The sequence below is a fragment of the Onychostruthus taczanowskii genome, unplaced genomic scaffold (assembly GCF_017590055.1).
Source record: "Onychostruthus taczanowskii isolate IOZ18803 unplaced genomic scaffold, ASM1759005v1 scaffold136, whole genome shotgun sequence".
NCBI lineage: Eukaryota > Metazoa > Chordata > Aves > Passeriformes > Passeridae > Onychostruthus > Onychostruthus taczanowskii.
This window is the reverse complement of record NW_024498529.1, coordinates 66,746-85,758: the sequence shown is the minus strand read 5'-3', so window position 1 is coordinate 85,758 and position 19,013 is coordinate 66,746. Positions and strand designations below refer to the sequence as shown.

General features: G+C 45.0%; 1 protein-coding gene across 17 annotated transcripts in view; it reads left to right on the top strand.

The window, feature by feature from the left end:
• The window catches only part of PPFIBP1 (PPFIA binding protein 1), a 656,824-nt gene that overhangs the window by 578,536 nt on the left and 59,275 nt on the right, over positions 1 to 19,013 (top strand). For all 17 annotated transcript variants that reach the window (XM_041397130.1, XM_041397115.1, XM_041397126.1 and 14 more), the window contains exon 2: positions 5,460 to 5,535. The gene's annotated coding sequence lies outside the window, so the exon portion shown is untranslated. The remainder of the gene's footprint in view (positions 1 to 5,459; positions 5,536 to 19,013) is intronic.

Sequence of the window (19,013 nt, the reverse complement as noted above, 5' to 3'; positions counted from 1 at the left end):
ATCATCACCCTGCTTCAATAACATAGGTTTTGGGGCATGAGATCTTCAGTTAAATGAATGAAGCAGTCTTCCATGTTTTTCAGACAGTTCTGCATCTTCCATCAACTAACATCTGCATTTTAACAGATGGTGAGCTGCATAATCTGTTCCTTTGGCTTTGGCTTGTAGACTTAAAACAAAGCAGTAGCTGACAGAAACTGCATGCAGTGGCACTCTAGAGATGGACACAGTGATTAGTATAAAATTAGTCATAGATGAGTCATATTTTTTCTTTGTGTAAATCATGTCTAGTTTCACTTAATATCTGATAAATCGGTGATTTGAAAGCTTTTATTTAAACCTTCTGCAGTTTGTTCTTGCTGCTGGTCTTACAAGTACTTCATTGAATGGTCTATCTTGTGTTATTAATCTCTGACTCATGAGATTATTCAGACTATTTTATTATGCTTCCAGAAAATGTTTCTTTGCTGTAGTGATTGGCTGTATTGTTTGTCTGTATCCTCCAGTGCTGCTGTGTAGATTCAGTGACTTCTGTGCATGTACAATGTGCTGTGTTCAAATGTGCTGTTTTGTGGTAGGAAATGTTGTGTGAGCTATCAGCTAGTTGGGTCACGGCAGTTAATGATATGGTTAGTTTTGTTCAGTTGTGCCAGACCCCATGGGATCAAAACTTTTTTTTTTTCAGCTCAAGGCTGGCACTTGTAAATGCATAAGCTTTGGGTTTCAGCTGTGGGTGCAGTCAGACCCAAAACCAGACTGCCTCGTTACTGTGGATGCTGTGTGATTTTTGTCTGTGTCAAAATGTCTGTGGCCTTGCAGAAACCAAAAATAAAGATAAGGGCTCAAACATCTGTGTTTTCTGTTCTTGTCTAATTTGTCTGAGTGCAGCTAGCCCGTCCCAGCATAAATGAGGTATCTGCTACATGGTCTGCAGGGATGGAAAAATGCAACCTTGGACAGGGTGACTTAAAAGTGAAGGAGGCTGTGTTGGTGGGTGATATTTGGCGTGGATGGATGCTGTATACAGATGTGAGGAAATCATTCAAGCTGCAGTCCTGATTGCTTCCATTCAGATTCAAACCAGCCTTTGCCTTTTACAAAAAATACTGCCTTTTACAAAAAAAATTAGTGTAAGACACGAGTCAATGGCTTTTTCCACGGAAAACCATTAGCTCTCCAGATCATTCAAACTGTTAGTTGTTCTTGCTTGCTTTGCTTCTTGGCTTTAAATCCTCCTCCCACCTTTCCAAGGCAAGGTAGCTGGACACAAATCAGCTTGCATCAGTGACTTCCTTCGAATTGTATATGTTAATAATTTTTCCTTAGTAATTTTGAATCCTGTTGCCTGTGGAAATTTATTTTTAAAACGTAGGAAGAATGTCATAGTAGCTTTTTAACTGAAGCACAAACAGACAGACATGAGGCAAGCGTGTGGGAAGGAGCAGTAATCTGAATTGTGCTGTGACTACCCGGGTCCCATGTTAGAGTAATTTTTTAGCTTTTAGTAGAGAGGAGGGGCTCTTTCAGATCTTGTATCTCAAAGCCCCGCTTTTCTTGATGAGAAATGATTAGGCAAAACAGATCTTTATTTTTATCTCATAAAGAACAGACATGAATCAGACTATTTGCTTGCAGTGCTCTTGTGTTCTTCTGGAAATGTTCCTGAAACAAAGCTCCTAGGAGTCACAAAGCAAAGAAATAGTGCTACACCTTTCTTGTTAAGCTGTGCCCCTAAACACAGTGCAACATGTGATTTTTTCAGGTCTTTGAGCACAAGGGTGTGTCCTGTTTAAATTCACACAGTGTGTGATTAATTGCATGCAGTTGTGCATCTTGGATTCGAAAAAGAAATGGGTGGCTATTGCAGAAAACATTTGATTGGCAAGGCAAAATATTACTGCTGAACATGCAAGATTGTGGGATTAGAATTTGCATGTTCTTCCTGGTTAAGAAATTAGAGTCTGGAAAAGAAAAAGAAAACCATATTGTGCACCTTTCTTTCCTGGGAATACTGGTGAGGTTCCCCCAGGGTGTTTATACTTTGTGATGTTCTCCCTGTGAAAGCTAAAACCCAATTAACTCTCCCCTGATTTGCCTAATCCTGCTCACGTAAAATGATAATTCCTAACAACTGGCTCTTGGTTATGAGTATGGTTTTCTGGGAGGTTGTTTTCTTCATACTGGAAGTAAACTTGCATTGAACTCGGTGGAGGGCTTTGCTCTTGCTGTGAAGGCTGGAGAGACCCTGGCCACCGGTGTGCCGTCAGGTCAGGGCTGTGTGTGACATGGGAGTAGCTATTCCCTCAGCTCCTGTTCTTGGATGGTAATTTACCTTTCCAGTTAAACCAGAAAAAGCCCCACCCTTTTCCAGAAGTCCCAACAAGTCCCAGTTTTCACTCATTGTCCTGAACTCCAGACTTTTCGTGGCATCCCAATGCAGGGCACGGGGTGAAGCCCCCTGGATCTCCATGTCATGTGCCCTGTTCAGGTTGGAGAAATGCTGGGATGAACATCACAGCCAGTGCTATAGGAAATATTTCTGTAAACAGTCTTCAGAGGTGAGGGTGTGCAAGAGGGCTTTCTTTAGCTTGGGGTTAGAGGATGTCTACTAGGGTAGTGTTGGGGTTTAACCCCAACCAGCAGCTAAACCCCAAAAAGTCACTTATTCACTCCTTTCCTGCTGAGATCAGGGGGAGAATTGGAAGGGTAGAAGTGACAAAGCTTATTGGTTGGGATAAAGAGAGCAAAAGCTGTGCACACAAGCAAAGCAAGGAATTCATTCACCACTTTCCATGGGCAGGCAGGAGTTCAGCCATCCCCAGAAGAGCAGGGCCCCATCGCAGGTAGCAATTACTTGAAAAGGCAAATGCCAGCACTCTGAACATCCTCCCCCAGCTTTATATACTGAGCATGAGGTCATAAGGTCTGGAGTGTCCCTCTGGTCAGTCGGGGTCAACAGTCCCAGCTGTGTCCCCTCTCTACTCCCTGTGCACCCCCAGCCCCTCACTGGGATGAGGTGAGAGGCAGAAAGGCCTTGGCTCTGTTCAAGCCCTGCTCAGCAGTAACTAAGCCATCCCTATCTTATCCCCCCCACTGCTTGCAGCACAAATCCAAAATGTAGCCCGTGCTACATGCTATGAAGAAAATTAACTCTATCCCAGCCAAAACCAGCGCCAGAAGTTCATTAGCCGAAATTAAATTGAGTTTGAGGAAGGAAGGACATGGGGCAATGAGAAATGAAGCCCACTTCCCTTGCAGCCTTGGTAACAAACTGAATCTTTGTGTTGCCAGTGTCTGAGGCAGTTAGATCCCTTTTGAGGAATGCAGGGACACGTTCCCTTCCTCATCAGTCAGCCAGCCAGTGGCCATACAGCTTGCCTGAGGTGTGGGCTGAGTGTGTTGCTCTGACTGTGTCAAGAAGGAAATTACTAAACTTGCTGTCAAACCATGGTAACAAAGAACATCTTTGATTTACCAAAATAGTGGTGGTGGAGAGGCTTGGGAGTAACTGTGGTGCTGGCACTCGTGCTGGGAGTAGCAAGTCAGTCTGGAGAATAGCCCTCGTGGGGAGTGTGAGTCTCCTGCAGTGGTGGAGGGAGACGGACCTGGCAGGGAGCTTGGTTCTGAACAGCCTCGGGTTCTGCTGAGGCTTCCCTGTGCTGCAGAGGATGATGAGAGAGTTGGGCAGCACTGGTGACTGCAGTAGGAGGGCCAGGCCATCTGTGACAGGCAAAGGTGGCCAGTCCCACACAGCAAAGGTGCAGCTGCAGAATCCTACTGCCGCTGTGCTCCGCATCTCCTTCCCCCTGCCTAACTGCTGCCTGTGTGTCCTGGCAGCCCAGGCAACAGCAATCCCAAAGGTCCTGTCAATCTGGGAGCCTCAGTTTCAGTCAGGTATTTGTAATGAGGGGAAGAAGCTCCATCTAATTATAGGTTTTCCATTTCGGCCCTTCATATTACTTTAGGCAGGCTTAAAATAACACTGTTAACTAACTTCTTTTCCCTGGCTTTGCAGTTTCATACATGACATTCTGCAGTGCCCTTTATAGAAACCTCAAATATTTTTTTTTCCCCCGCCTACCACATTTTGTGTCTTTTTCCATCTGGCAGATGTTTTTTCGCTGTGTTGCACAGGGCTCAGTACATAGTCATTCTGTTGTAATAGCCTGGAGCCCCTGTCCTGTAACGGAGTCTGCTTGCACAGGCTCCTATATCCTGCTCGGTTCTCTGTATTTTTTTTTTCCCCCTGGTGGTTTTGTTCAATCTACTCTAAAAAACTGTTCTGAGAAGTAACGAGCACCTAATTATTTGTGTGCCTTGAGATCATCTATTATAGCTTTTTACTGTATAGCCCTGAGAATGTTTGGGGATTTTTCCCTCTCAGTCATACAAGGGCTGAATTCTCTCTCTTCTAGTTTACAACCTCTGGATGTTTGCAGTTTGTTGCCACAAGTCAACAACTAGTTAGTCAGTGTGCCTTTACTTTATTCCTGCATTTTTGAGCTGATTCTTTGTTTTCCAATCATGTTACTTGCTTGTCTTAAACTCCTGCTCTTGCTCTTGTCATGATTTTTGTTTGGAGAGCAGTATCTCAGTGTGCCAGTGAAGTGTTGCAGGTGGGGTACACTGGGGTGTTCCTGATTGTTTCCATTCTTCTACCAACCATATTTCACTGAGCATTTGTGTTTGAGTCACTTATTCTTAAGCCTCTTCTAATGGGAACTCAATGTAACTGCATAGGTTTGGAAGTTTTTAGTTATTAGCGTGAAGTTTTATTCCCTAAACTTCCCTTTTGCATTTCAGATTCAAAACCTACCCAGAACTTTCTCCTTTTTGTAAGATTTCCCATACCAAATAGCTCCTCTTTTGTCCACAGTCTGTAGATGGGAGTATCTGAGACTAAAACTTCCTGTCAAACCACAGGAACAGAGAACATCTTTGATTTACCAAAATAATCACAGTAAAGAGACTCAGGAATAGTTGTTGGGAGTGAGTTGTGGTGTTGGTTCAGTGCTATGGGCTGCTCTGACTTCCACTGGCTTTACTTCACACCATGATTTTCAAATGTTCAGCAACATTAGGTGCTTGTTTGGGGTCTGTTTTGGTCGCAGTAGTGAGAAGGAAGCCTTGCCAGGCATTATTCACCTTTGTTTTGTGCTATATGTGTGTGATCAGCTGGGGAGGTCAAGGGCAGGCACAGGCCAACTGTGTAATGTAGAGATACTGAGAAATAATGTTGCTGGGAATTATTTGGAATTAACAAGCTCATTTCCTTTTTGTACATCATTTGTCATCCTTTAATCTCTTGGTATTAGCTTTTTTTAAATGCTGTTATGTACATCATCCACAATGCTTCCTGTATCCTGTGTCACTTGATAGTAAACTTTTACAAGATATCACTGTTAAGTCATCTCAGGCTTTGAGTGATTAATCCAAATCTCTATTTCTCTTTTTCTCAGTTTTGGATGTTTATATGGATCAGTGGTATTTGCTCAAGAGTGACAGTGGAGATCAACACTAAGCCTGTTCTTCTGAGTGAGTAATCTAAACCCACTGCATTGCTGATATCTGTTATCTACTGTCTGCTGCTTTTTTTTTTTGCTTTTTGATATCTTATACAACAACTGCTTTGGGCTTTCATTTCAAATACCATTAAAATGATGCTGTATATGACTTACAGTAAGAGTTGTAGAAGAAAGTCTGTTTCTGCGGATATCCATTGGTTTTGCATCTTTTAAAGGATAGTCCTTACTTAACACAGTCTAAGCTGTTGTTTACTGTGAGAGAATTGTGGAAACTATGTTTAATGACAGTAGATTTAGGGCTAACGTGTGGACTGTGCCAGAGTAATGAAGTATATTTGGATTATCCAAGAAGCAGAACTGAAATTAGCTGTTCTGTGGCGTGTGAAGGGTTCAAGCAGTGCCAGTGCACCCCAGTTTGGAGGGTTCAGTTCCAGCACAAGATCCCCCTGGACATGCTGTGACTGAGTGATGCAGCTGTGCATGTGCAGTGAGTCTCACTGAGCAGGTCTATGGCAATGTGCAGAGAAACTGCCAAGGGCTTTCAGATTACTGGGGCAAGTTTATGAGAAAATGCATTCAGTAAAACAGAGTATGTGTTGTGAGATCCTTTGGAAATGTCCCAGTTCTGTTGGATTCAAGGAGCAGCATTTTGCATTTGGTCTAGACTGATTTGATCCAAGTAGCCCAGTGCATGTCAGAGCTGGCAGTCTTTGTTTTGGGAATGGTTTTCCCTCATCTACTTTGTTTTGGATATTATGGTATGATTTAGCTTCCTAAATTCCAGCTGGAGAGCTGGGTCAGATTGCTGAGTGAGCACTTGATCTGTGCAACCCTTGGCTGGGATGTGCTCATCCCATAACTCCACATCTGGGCTCCCAGTCCTACAGGATATGAGGACTGGTGTCTAATTTAAAATACCATTCTCTTATTTTACTACCTTACCCTTTCCATAGCCCTTGGAGTGCTTCTTCGTGGCTCTCCAACCCTTCCCACACTAAATCACTGTGCATGAGCTCTCTCTGGGATTCACAGCTGCCCAAGGTCTTGCACTAGACTTGGAAAGAAGTGGGTGTTGTTGCTCCTTGTTTGTCAGAAGCCATAAACTCCACTGCCAAAAGCTTTTGTTCCCTGGGTTTTTAATCAGAGGTCTGCTGGCGCCGGAAGTGGGTGTCACCTATTGTCTCCCATCTTGGTCACATTTGGTCAGTTTTATCACTGATTATCAGGCTTGATGGGATTACACTCCAGCTGGATTTGCAAACATCATTTGCATCCATGTAAAAACATGGTTAAAAAGTCTGATGCTGGCTAGCAGCCACATTCTGCTGGATGTGTGTTTGGAGACTTTCAATCTGCTGGCATGACCGTGCAAATGTCTTGCCTTTGCTGGAAGTCTCTCCCTCCTTGCTCCCCAGATGCTGTGCTGATTCCCCCTACCCAGGAGCAGCAGAAGGCCTGGTAACACAACATAAATCTGCCTGGTTTTCCCTGTCACTGGTGCTCCTGCTCCCTGGGAGGGGGTGTGTGTGTCCATGTCTATCCGGGACTGTAGCAGCAGGTGCTCAGTCCTCCCTTCTCTGTTCCTGTGGCTCCAGGACTGGCAGGTTTCTGGCATTTGGAGGAGTCAGACCTGCTGCCCTCAGCAATCAGTCTGAAAAGCCTGATTTCTCCAACTACTGCTTGCTTTCCCCATTAAACAGTTAATTAGAGCCTCTCCTAACGAGGTGGCAGGAAATTCCCGTGCCTGACTCAGTGCTGACAGGGGCAGGGAACGGGTTTGGGGCTGCTGGGTGCTTCTCCCAGATGGAGAGGAACATGGGCTTCTTTGCTGGGTTACCACAAGTTCAGCACAGATGTCTGACCTCCAGTCACATCACACAGAATACACCAAAGTGTTCAGAGTAGAGTTTCTACCTACGGCCCCTATTTATCCATAACAGCATGGATTTCCATCTTCCCTCCTTGGCTAGCTCCCTGTTAAACATACTGCTGCCAGTTCAGCCTTGCCCCGCAGTAAGGCCACATGTATAAATAATCCAGAAAAGCTAAATAAGGCTTTTAAAATAAGCCTTAGCAGAAACAGCTGCTTCAGTGTGGTGCCATGAAGACACAGAAACCTGGCTAAGTCCATGTAGCCAGAGTCAGTCGTACACCCTGCAGCTGCTGCTCTTTGTTAGCAAAACCCTGCAGGTTTGCAGGTGTTTCTTCACCCTCCTCCACCAGTTCTGAGTTAGGTGTGTGCTCAGTGGCAGCAGATTTTTGGTGTGTCTGAAGCTGAGACAAAGCACCACATGCAGCACTGAAATAGTGTCCAGTCCACCCTCTTACAGTGCCTGTGTGCAAGAGGCAAAAATCAGTTTTTGTTGGGTTTTCGGCCCTCAATGTCACATTGAATACAGGAGGGAAAAAAGTGCAAGGCTACTTCTATGTATTCCATTTATTGGCACTTGATGGCTTGTTCTGCAGGGCCCAGCCCACGCACAGCTTTTCTTGGGTTTTTAACAGTTGTGCTAAACTAAATTGTACTCAAAATAGTAATAATTTCAAACATTTCCCCAGAGCCTGTGGCTGCTCTTCATGTTTATAGGAGGTGCAGCACTGCCCATGGTTGGGGCAGGGGAGGGTCCCCAGGCAAGCTGTGATGGCATTTTTCTGGTGTCTTTTTCCTCCCCTTCTTTTCAGAGGAAATACTGCTGCTTGCAGAAAAGACGTATTTTCTTGTGCTTTTGCTCCTCACACTTTATGTGATGTGGTTTGGGTAACCTTAATGTAACTTAAAGTTCTGCTCATCCACAGTTCTAATGGTGGCTCTGCAAAACAGAGCCTCTGCAGAGAGGGGCGGATGTATTTATCTGTAAACACTGAGCAGCCTGCCCTGTTTGTCCAGCATGTGACCCCTCTGCTGCACACAGTGTTTTCCTGCCTCCCTCCCATCCGGTTCTTCTTATTTTATTGACTTTCCCAGTCCTGGAAACTGCTTTATATTCAAAAAACATAAATTTATCCCTCACAAAGCTTGCAAACCTGATTTCAGTTCTTCCCTTATTCTTTGAAAAACTCTTTTTGCTCTCTTTAAGACCAAAAATGTACATTTTCCCTGTTTGTTTAGACAAGCTTATTTTGTCTGCAGAAATCTTATCAAAAGCTAAGTTTCTTTGCTTGCATTTATAATCCTCTGAGGTTTTTGTATTGGAAATAATTTTTGTGAGCTGGAAAAAGATTGTCCAATCTGTTTTAAGATGCCCCACTTTTTCAGTATTGCATCTCATTAGGAATACAGTTGGCTGTTTGCATGGCTTTTTTCTTCCTCTGTATAGCTTGGGGGAGAAAATACATAATTTCTTTATCTAGTAATAATGCTTGGCACTTTGCGTCTTCAAAGAACTCTGTGGCTACAGATTGAGTAATTCCTATAACATTGTGTAGTAGCTTCTCATTGTCATTTCATGTGTTCTACAGATGGGCGAAGTGAACAAGAAGTCAAGTGAGCTTAGGCCATGGAAAGAGAAACAAGGTCAATTTGAGCTCCCACCTTCCTGACTTCTACCAGAGCAAAAGAAACACAAAGGGAAATGTAATGATCTTTCTTAGCCTTCTTCACTACTTACTTAAGTGCATTTTCTGGTGGTGTTTTTTGATGGTTTGTTTTTGTATCCCTAAATAAGTTTTCTCACTAACTGATGTGGTTGTCCCTTCTCAGTGAGTGGTTGGAGGTGTGTGAGGAATTGTCTCAAGTTTTATAAAGGTGAAGCAGCAGGTTAATGGGGTTAGGTTTGTGAGGTGTCATTCACTGCTGTCTGGGGGAATCTCTCTGCTCCTTCCCTCCTCTTTCCTCTCAAACCAGAGGCAGGGGAGGCCTTTTCTGTATTATTTGGGAATATTTTTCCCCCATCTTGTTTTCATCTGAGACTAAGATGGGAAAAGTGAGCCTCAAAATGGGAGCTGTGTCAATACATAGAAGCTGATCTTTCTTGTTTCATCCACCACATGCCATGCTAACATTTTTTTTCCCCTCCCAGGAGCTGTAGTGGAAGTTGTTGGCTCAGAGTGGTGTCTGGAATTATGTCATTTGCAGAAATAATTTCATAAAACTGCACTAGGCTATAGGCCTTGACTTACAGCTGCTTAATTCCCAAATGCATTGCATGGCATATAGAAAAGGTGAGTGCTGTAGGCAGTAAACTGTGTTAGGCATATGTTAGGCACTCTGTTACAGAGGAAGTCATGGTAACAATTTTGTTGCCTGCTTGGTAGAAGTTAGTTAAAACTTCTTTTTTTCAGAAATTGTGGCTTTTTACAAAGTTGCTTTGGAGAACTGCAGAGTGTTAGGACAGTTTAGACCTCTTGGGGAGAATATATAATCTGCGAGGTGCAGAGGAGCATGGAAATCACATGAAGAATTCCTTCCTCTTCCTTAGGAAAGTCTCGTGGCTGCTTCTCTGCAGGCTCTCAGAGGTTCCCTGGCCACCTTCTGACTGGCTTCACATGCCTTGTTTGATAAACTTTTAGGCAAAAAGCCTTTCTTGGCTTAACACAGCTTTATTCTGGGCATACCATGCTAGTGAAGGAGGTGGAGAAAGCACCAGCCATGTGCTCTTTTTGGGGATGCAAAACTTTGCAGAGACTTTTTAGGGGCTCAATATTTAGTTCCAAGATCATATTTAGTTTTCCGTTTCTGATGGGTAGGACAGATATCCTGATGCCTTAGATGAGACCTTCAGTGATGGACAGCAGCACCAAGGTATCACAGACAGTATGTTTATTTTAATTTTTCTTTGACTTTCTTATATAGCTGATACCTCTTTTGTGCATGCTCGTTCCCAGTGCTGGGCAGAGCTGTCCTGAACCACTCTATGCTCCCAGGCCTCTGGTTTCATCCTCTGCTTCTCATGACACCCAAATTGCTGATTACTTGTCTGTTGACTTTTTAAGGATCTGAATGTGGCTTTTCATGAGTCCGGATGTTTTTCCTTTGTTGGGCTTGGGAAGCCCTCAGGGCTGAGTTGGGACCTGGACTTTGCAGCAGTGAGTGCAGAGCAACTGGTGAAGGCTTTCATGCCTTGCTTGCAGGGTATGAGTACTTGTGGTGGGGTCTTGGTGTCTCTCCTTTGTCATCTGATAGCTTTTCTCACTAGATTTTGATTTCAGCTGCTTAGGAAAAATGTCAGCAGCTCAGCATGTGGGGAGCTGCATGTGCATCTGGGGCTATTCTGTTGTGTTTGTTTTAATTTTGTGTTCTGGAATTTTTTTAAGGTATTGCATCCAAAAGTGGTGAGCACCTCCAAGAATGGGCCCAGGGCAAATTGCCCAGATCATGCTGATACCCAAGGAATTTTGTTGAGATCTTTTAGGATCTCTGGGTGTTCCTTAGGTATTTGAAATTAAGAGGAAGGGACCAGCTGGCTGGAAGGTGATTGCCCGGGGAGGGTTGGATGGGGCTGCTATTTTTTTTCTTTCCCCCTAGGGTATCAAACCACTGTCAGAAAGCACTAAAGTCTTCAGTGGAAAACCAACTGTTGTCATTTTTTCAGCTCTCTTCACTGCAAATTGGTGAGCTCCCCATTTCTTTTGTGTTTGAAAGGTTGAGGTGGTGCAGCCCAAGTCTGACAAGTGATGGCTAAGGAGCCTGGCTGTGTTCTCTGGGGGGATTCCAGCTGTAAGCTGGTCCTCTAAAATGAGCAAGGAAGTGGCTTCCAGGCTGAGGTATCTGGAAAATGTCAAGGGGGAGGTGACAAGTTGTGAAAGGTAAGGGACACTCCAAGCAGTGAGAGCACTCCAGAAACCTGACAGTGGGAGAGGTACTGGATGCAGCTGGAGATGGGCTGGGCAAGAACTCTGTGTCCAGTCTTTCCCCTCTTTCAAAGGGAGGCTCAGACCCACTCTGCATTACCTTGGTGTTTGGCTCAGCCTGCTTATCTGCTGGCCAGCCCACACACTCACTCCAGATGTTCTTGTCTCAAAATCGGAGATACACCTGAAATTGTCCTTCCAGGATTTGGCAGCATTTTTGTTAAAGCTTTCTGTCTGTCGCTGTTTCCAAGGACACGTCACACTTTGAAATTGTGGTATTAAAATAATTGCTTTTGAAATGAAGGGAGGGTCATGTGTCCTACATCAGAAATTCCTCTTAGTTCTTATTAATCCAGTATATAAATGTCATGGCTTACATCCACAGGGTGTTTATATTGAATTTTTAGCTGCATCAGTATCTCTTGCTCCTCAGAATAAATGCCATATAATCTGGTAATGAGCAATATTCTTAATTTAGAAACCAAAAATAGGACATAGACAAATCTGAGTTACTGGAAAAAACTTTCCTATTTTCAGTAGGAAATAGCCTTACCTCATCAGGGCAGTTGACTCATCTAGTGTTTAGTGTAATGGTAAGGCCAGAGAATTCTGTCTGTTTCCCTAAGATGGCAAAACAATTGCCATATTCCAAAGGCTTGGTCCTCCTGTGGTACACATCTTCTGAGGTGTATAATGGGGTAGCTGGGAAACACCCTTCTTTCCACACCCTGAGGAGGTCAGTGCCCACCAATTGGAGGTGCATTAAGCAGTAGGGATTTAGACTGATGCCCTCCAACACCCTGTTTGAGGGAGATGAAATTATTCCTCTGAGATCTACAGTGAGCAGCACTGGCTGGGATAAGGTGAGAATTTGGGAGTGGAATGAGAGTACTGTGGCAGGTGGGCATCATCCAAGATCTCTAATGTCTGGATCACCTTCCATGCCCTTAGCAACTGTTCTTAAGTAACAGCAGTGTAACCAATAGTCATTTAGGCATCACTGGCTAATAAAGTCAGTCCCTGATACACTAAGGGTGGTAATACTGCAGGATGTCCCCATGGGGTGATGACTCAGTGGCCAGTGCTTGTTTTCTCTACACCATGAGGGGCATAGGCTGTTAACTTTTAGCTCAGGTGCTATCTGAGTGCCGGGCAGATGGATGAACTTAGTTCAGTGGAGGCTTTCTGTGACTCATTGCCTTTCCCAGACACAGCCTGTTCTCCCACCCTGTGAACTCCCTCAGTGCGACAGAGCAGCACTTTTTTGCCCTGATTCACTGAGTGATTTTTAGTTTGTGTTACACAGTGGCTCTGTGTAACCCTTAAGTAAATTTTGCCTTGAAATATCTTGGTTAAGAAGTTACCTTTCTATGTGATGGTGGTGTCACACTGAACCAGAGTGATGCGGAGCAAGATCCGTATTGGAAGTGAACATGTCGTTGTTGCTGACTTGATGTGGGTTTTGGAACTTCAGTGCTTCTTGTGGTCCCAAACACACACACACACCCACACCCCCAGAGCTGTGCTCTGGTGGTGCCTCTAAGTGGAGAAGGAAGACAGATTATCACAACAGTGATCAGGATTGTAGTATTGCATTTTATTTAAATGGTATGCTCTGTCTCACCCCTCTGAAATGTATGGTATATCCTAAGCCTGTGGTCCTGCCCTGAACCATCATGTATCTGTCATCCCATTGGCCCAAGTCTGATTCTGCGCCTACTTCAATTCATCTCTTAAGCTGTGCTAGTGAAATCAGTCCCTTTCTTAGCCTTTCCCCCCCATCTTATCCTTTCTCCTCTCTTAGCCTTTCCCCTCTCTTGCCCCTTCCCTTCCCTAGGCTCCCCCTCCTTCCCCCTCCCCCTTCTCCCTCAGTAACCATGCTGTTCCCGGGGGTGGGACCCCCAATAAACCCTCATCTAATCAGCACCCTCAGAAGCCGTGTGGAGTCTCCTTGCCTGCCCGCTGCTGCCAGCCAGCTGACAGCCCGGGGGGCCCTCCGGGGACTCCCCGGGGTGCCCCCCCCCCCAACAAACCGCAACACAGGATCTTTGTGGAGATTTGCTCATGTTGTGTTTGTGGCAGAGGCCATGTCTGGCAGATGGTCTGAAGTCTGTCTAGGTGAGGAGAGGGCTGCTATTTATTACTGATAGCACCCACAGATTGCACAAGGCTGCCAGGATCTGTATTTTGAGGTCCTGTTTTGGTCACTTGGTCAAACAGGAATCCAGTGTTAAGCATGTTCTGGAGCAGCATTGACTTCAGTGGCATTAGAAACATGCTTGACATCAAATGAGGGCTTGTGCAGCTTGCTGATCTCAGGCTGGGTGGGTCTTGCTGAAAAGCTCCTGTGCCAACAGAGAGACTGTTGCTATTTCAGGCTGTGGTTCTGCTCGGCTGTCAATCCAATTTAAGGGGACCAGATTATAAACACTGTGAAATGCTGAGCTGGTGCAAAGCTGCTTTGCTGATAAGGAGCTGTTCAAAATATTTGGAAAGTTCAGCTCTGCTGTGGGACTGGACAACCATTCCTGTCTCCACTCTCAGGGCTCAGTGCCAGGGATATTTTGGCTGGTTTGCCTGCTTGGCTGGATGCTGAGCAGCTGAGGCTTGATGTGTCCTCGAAGTCACTGTGCCTGAGGGACACTGGGGGATGGCAGTAGTAAAGCAGCCATCCTGGTTCTGCCATCTAGTCTGTTCCTGTGAGGACAGAAAATAGGGTGGCGTGTCTCATCGGGTGCTGCAACATTGCCAGGAATACCAAAGCTGAGCTTCCAGCAGCTCTGTATCTGTTCCCAGCTCCAAACCGGAGATGAAGCTCTGATAGGTGGATAGCTATTCCTTTGCATCCCTGTCTGAGGAATAGCTTTGTTGACTGTCAGTGTTTTAGCCCCAGAATAGTCTAGCAACAGAGCAGATTGGCAGCTTGCAAGTGCTTGCAGGAACCTCTTTGTGGATTTGGTTGCATTTTGCTCCAAGACCTCAGGAGAGATTTCCAGTGTTCCTCCCTTGCCCTTGTCCTGGCTGTTGCCCTTCCACACCCAGTCCTTCAAAGTACAACAATGTGCTTAGTGTTTTATTGCTTCCCTTTCAGATTTTGGGCACTAGTGGAATTTATAGAATCATGGAATGGTTTGGGTTTGAAAAGACATCAAAGCCCATCCAGTTCCAGCCCCCTGCCATGGGCAGGGACATCTTCCACTATCCTGGGTTGCTCAGAGCCCTGTCCAACCTGGTCGTGGGCACTTCCAGGGATCCAGGAGCAGCCACAGCTTCTCTAGGCAATCTGTGCCAGGGCTTCATCACCCTTACAGGGAACATTTTTTTCTTAATATCTAATCTAAACCTCCTCTCAGTGTGAAGCCATTCCCCCTTATCTGTCACTCCAATACGTAATGAAGACTTCCTCTTCAGCTTCCTTGTAGGCCCCCTTCAGATACTAGAAGACTGCTATGAGATCTGTATGAAACCTTCTCTTTGCATATTTTTTTGATCAAGGAGTGTGTCTTGTATAAACTTAACATGTTTGCATCCTGTGAGTATCTAGAGTAGCTACACTTGAATGTTCCCACTCCTCTGTAGCCTATCTCATAATTACCCTTAGGGACCTTCTTTGCAGCTGTGCTGCCATTCACAGAATCTCTGCCAGCTGTGCTGCAGTGCTCTGGGAAGGGAATTGGGAGGAGCGATGTGCACAGTCCAGCACAAACGTGGTACTGTGTCCCCCAGATGGTTCCTGCAAGCACTCACCTGGATCAGATGCCTCATGCCAAGGAGTTTCCTGGTGCCTGGGTGTGATATTAAGGTGTGTTTTCCGGTTAGCAGGACATTGTCAGCGAGTGATTATCCCCCTGTTGCTAAAGGTAGGGGCAGCACTGCTTTGAGCAGCTGAAATAGCTGCCTGTTGGGAGGATGGGAAAGGGAAGCCCAACAACATTGCTACATCAGAAGAAACTATGAGTGCAGTCAGTTCTGAGAGCGAGAAACCATGTAGGTACACAACAAACAGCAGTAATGGGCTGTGTCTTTTAACTTTTAACCTAAGCCCTTCAGGGTGACTGGTTTAGCTAAGCTGTTTCTTTTGATTTAATGCCCAGTTTACTTCATCTTCACGTCTGTCTTCAGTCAGGTTAGCTCTCTTGAGTTTGGCAGCTGGAATTGGGAAAATAATGGCTGTTTTACAGCATATTACTGGCACACTGCTGTGTACAAGTTAAAAATTATTGACTAAGATTGAAGTTTCCTACCTTGGCCCACAGTGCTGCAGTACCAGGACAGCTTCTTGGGCAGGGTTACCACAGGTTGAGGTGTTGTGTGCGTACAGAGCAGGTGGTCTCAGTTGCCAGAACCACAGCTGAGTACAGCCTGAGGAGTGCCTGTGGCATGGGAACTCACCAGCAACCATGTGGAATTGTTTCCTCTGGCTGGAAGGAGGTTTGCAGCTGTCTGGCCATGGTCTGGCTTCTCAGTATTGGTTTCAGGCCTGAAGAAGTTCTCTGTCCCATGATCTGTTTGTTTTCCTCCTTCCCCCTCCAAGTTCCCTGGGCAGCCCAGGAAGCTGGAGCACTCCCCTCTGGTCACAAGTCTCTAGTCACTCACTGTAAAGCCGGTGGTAAACATCTCCTCAAACCCTCAGGTGCATGATCAGATCAGGTTGACTTCATTACCTGTGTACTCAAGCAGGCTGCCTTTGGAGCCATCCCAGGTACCTTACTCACACCTCTTTCTTCCCTGCCAAGTGCACACTTGTGCTAAATCACTTCCTTCCACTCTTCATCAATGGTTATGAGTGTGACTGGACAGCAGCTCTTGTTTCATTGACACTGAGGCTTAGTTTAGAAAAACAGGATGCCATGGAAGTAATTGTCTTGTTCATGTTGCTTTCCTAAGTCTTGATTTTTTAGACACAATAATGCAACAGGGAATTAAAACCCTACTTTTTGGAAGGTTTTTAATTAGCTGAAAATATGGATTAAGATCTTGCAATCTGTAAAGTACTGCACATTATGCTGCTACATCTTGGGCAACGCTCCATTTTCTTTTTAAGGACAATTTAAATAGAATATTAGGGGAGAGGAAAAAAAAAAATCCACCCCAAACCAGAGCACAGAAATGGCAATTTAGAATTCTTGACATTTCTCAGAAAGCTGCTTACGACTATCTCCTTAAAATGGCAGATTTCGCCTGCAAGTCAAGTAGAGGAACGGGAACTGATATTTCATTAAAATACTGGGAGAGGCCTAAATGCATTTATGATCATTGAGACTTTTGCAGGAAACAGAAACATAGAACTGCCAAAAGTTTTAATAAAAGGCAAAAAACAAATCCCAAAATTCAAGAGCATGACTTAGATACTTCCTCTGCCAGAGATCTCTGCTTGTTACCACACAGAGATACCTGTTCTGACATTTTTTTCCCTCCTTTTTCTGTGTGTGCTTGTAAAAGCCCCAGTCTAAACTTCATGACACAGGTCTGTACTGCTCCCTCAGGTCCTGTTCCTGGTCTCCAGAGAGAAGAGATCATTGTCTGCAACACACTAAACAACATTTCAGTAGTGCAAGATTTCCAAGGTATTTCAGTACTTCCAAAGCTGTAGTGTACCAGGAGGGAGCACATTCATGTTAAGGGATGCATCCTGGGCTGCTGCCAGGGCAGCAGGGTGCCCCTCTGCCTCGCTCTACTGAGACCCCCCTGCAGGGCTGTCACATTCACATTTTCTGAAAAATCCTTTTGCCCAGGATTTTTCTCCTGGGAAGCTGAGAAGCCTCAGAGAAAAAGGAAAATAATTTTTGTCTCATTTGCTTCTCCTCGGTTTGGCTCATGTGGAATGTGTTTGGAGATTGTTTATGCACAGGTGATTGTTTCATTGGGTTCTGGTGTGAGTTGTTTTCACTCATTGACCAATCAGTGCCAAGCTGTGTCGGGACTCTGGCGAGAGTCACGAGTTTTCATTATTATCTTTTTAGCCTTCTGTAAGTATCCTTTCTCTATTCTTTTAATATAATACAGTATCGTAAAATCATAAATTAGCCTTCTGAGAACATGGAGTCAGATTCATTATTCCTTCCTTCATCCGGGCACCCCGCAGATACAATACAGGACTAGCATATAGCCCTGGACCCAGCACAGGAAGGAGAGGGAGCTGCTGGAGCCAGGCCAGAGCAGGGACACCAAGGGGATCAGAGGGATGGAGCAGCTCTGCTGGGAGGAAAGGCTGAGGGAATTGGGATTGTTCAGCCTGGAGAAGAGAAGGCTTTGGCGTGACCTCAGTGTGGCCTTCCAGTGCCTGAAGGCAGCCCACTGGAAAGATGTAGAGAGACTCTTGACAAGGGCCTGGAGTGACAGGACAAGAGGGAATGGCTTCACACTGATAGATAGGAGGTTTAGATGGGATATTGCAAAAAAATGCTCCTTGTGAGGCCCTGGCACAAGGTGCCCAGAGAAACTGTGGCTGCCCCAGCCCTGGCAGTGTCTGAGGCCAGGCTGGATGGGATTCTGAACAACCTGGGATAGTGGATGGTGTCCCTGCCCATGGTAAGGGGGTGAAACAAGATGATCTTTAACATCCCTTCCAACCCAAACCATTCTCTGGTTCTATGATAGGAATTAATTTGCAAAAATAACAGAGTTTATCAACAAGACCTGAACCTCTCTGAGGTAAACCACCATGGTCTGTGGTTTTGCTGTGCCTTACCAGCAAAATCTTGAAGTGGATGTATCCATGTAGATAAGTGGCAGTTTTGTACTGTAAGGAGGGTGGCAATGGAAGGGGTTTTGTAGCACTGCTGGAGGGGTGGGTGCAGCAATGGATTTTTCTGTGAGCAGTTCAATGTGCTTGTGATGTAGAGCTGTCTCTATTTCTGTCCAGTGACTGAAGTGGCAGCCATGCAGAGCTGCCAAAATGCCCCTGCTGCAGCCTGTTTCCATGGAGTAGTAAATAAACGTTGAGCTGTCCCTGAGAGGAGCTGTACTGACACAAGTCCTGTGTGAAGAGGTGTGACAATTCCACCGTGAAATAAGTGATGTTTCTTTCCCTAAACAGGGATGCAACTGTAGTTCTGTTGTATATGTGAAGCAAACAGTCGTGCCAGTTTTGGATTTACTTTTCCCATTTCAAGCAGCAGGATAATCATGGCTAAGGCCTTGGCATCATCAGTGTCTTCTGCAAGCCCAAACTAGACTTGTCTCCATGCTTTTTTATGTTCAGCAGAGTTAGTGTAAGATCCTCCTCTAAGGATCCTTCCTAACTTTAGCTAGGGAAAAAACATCTTTAGTCCTTCATAGGTAAATATAACCTGCCTGAAACTGTCCCTCCAGTGATGGTTCAGTAAACACGTGGAAAAACACTCAACCCCAAAATGGGAAGCACAGGAGGCAATAGTTTTAAATACTTACTTGTATAGATCTGTTCTATATGAAGCAAGAATCAACATTTTAAAACTCATTTAGTGCTTGAGAACATGCAAGATTATCTCCAGGTAATTCCAGTGTCTCCTCGTATACCGCAAAGGATTTGGCCCCAGATGTTCATGTGGTTGCTGAGGAAGCTGGTAGCTCATGATGAGAAAATGCAATGGTTTGTGTACTTCTGTTCTTTGGGGTGGGGTTTTGCATTCTTCCTGTTGGTTTGTTTCCTGTAGGTTTTTTTGGCATGGTAGTAGAGGACAGTTTTAGGATCGCTCTTTTATTTCAATGGTTCCA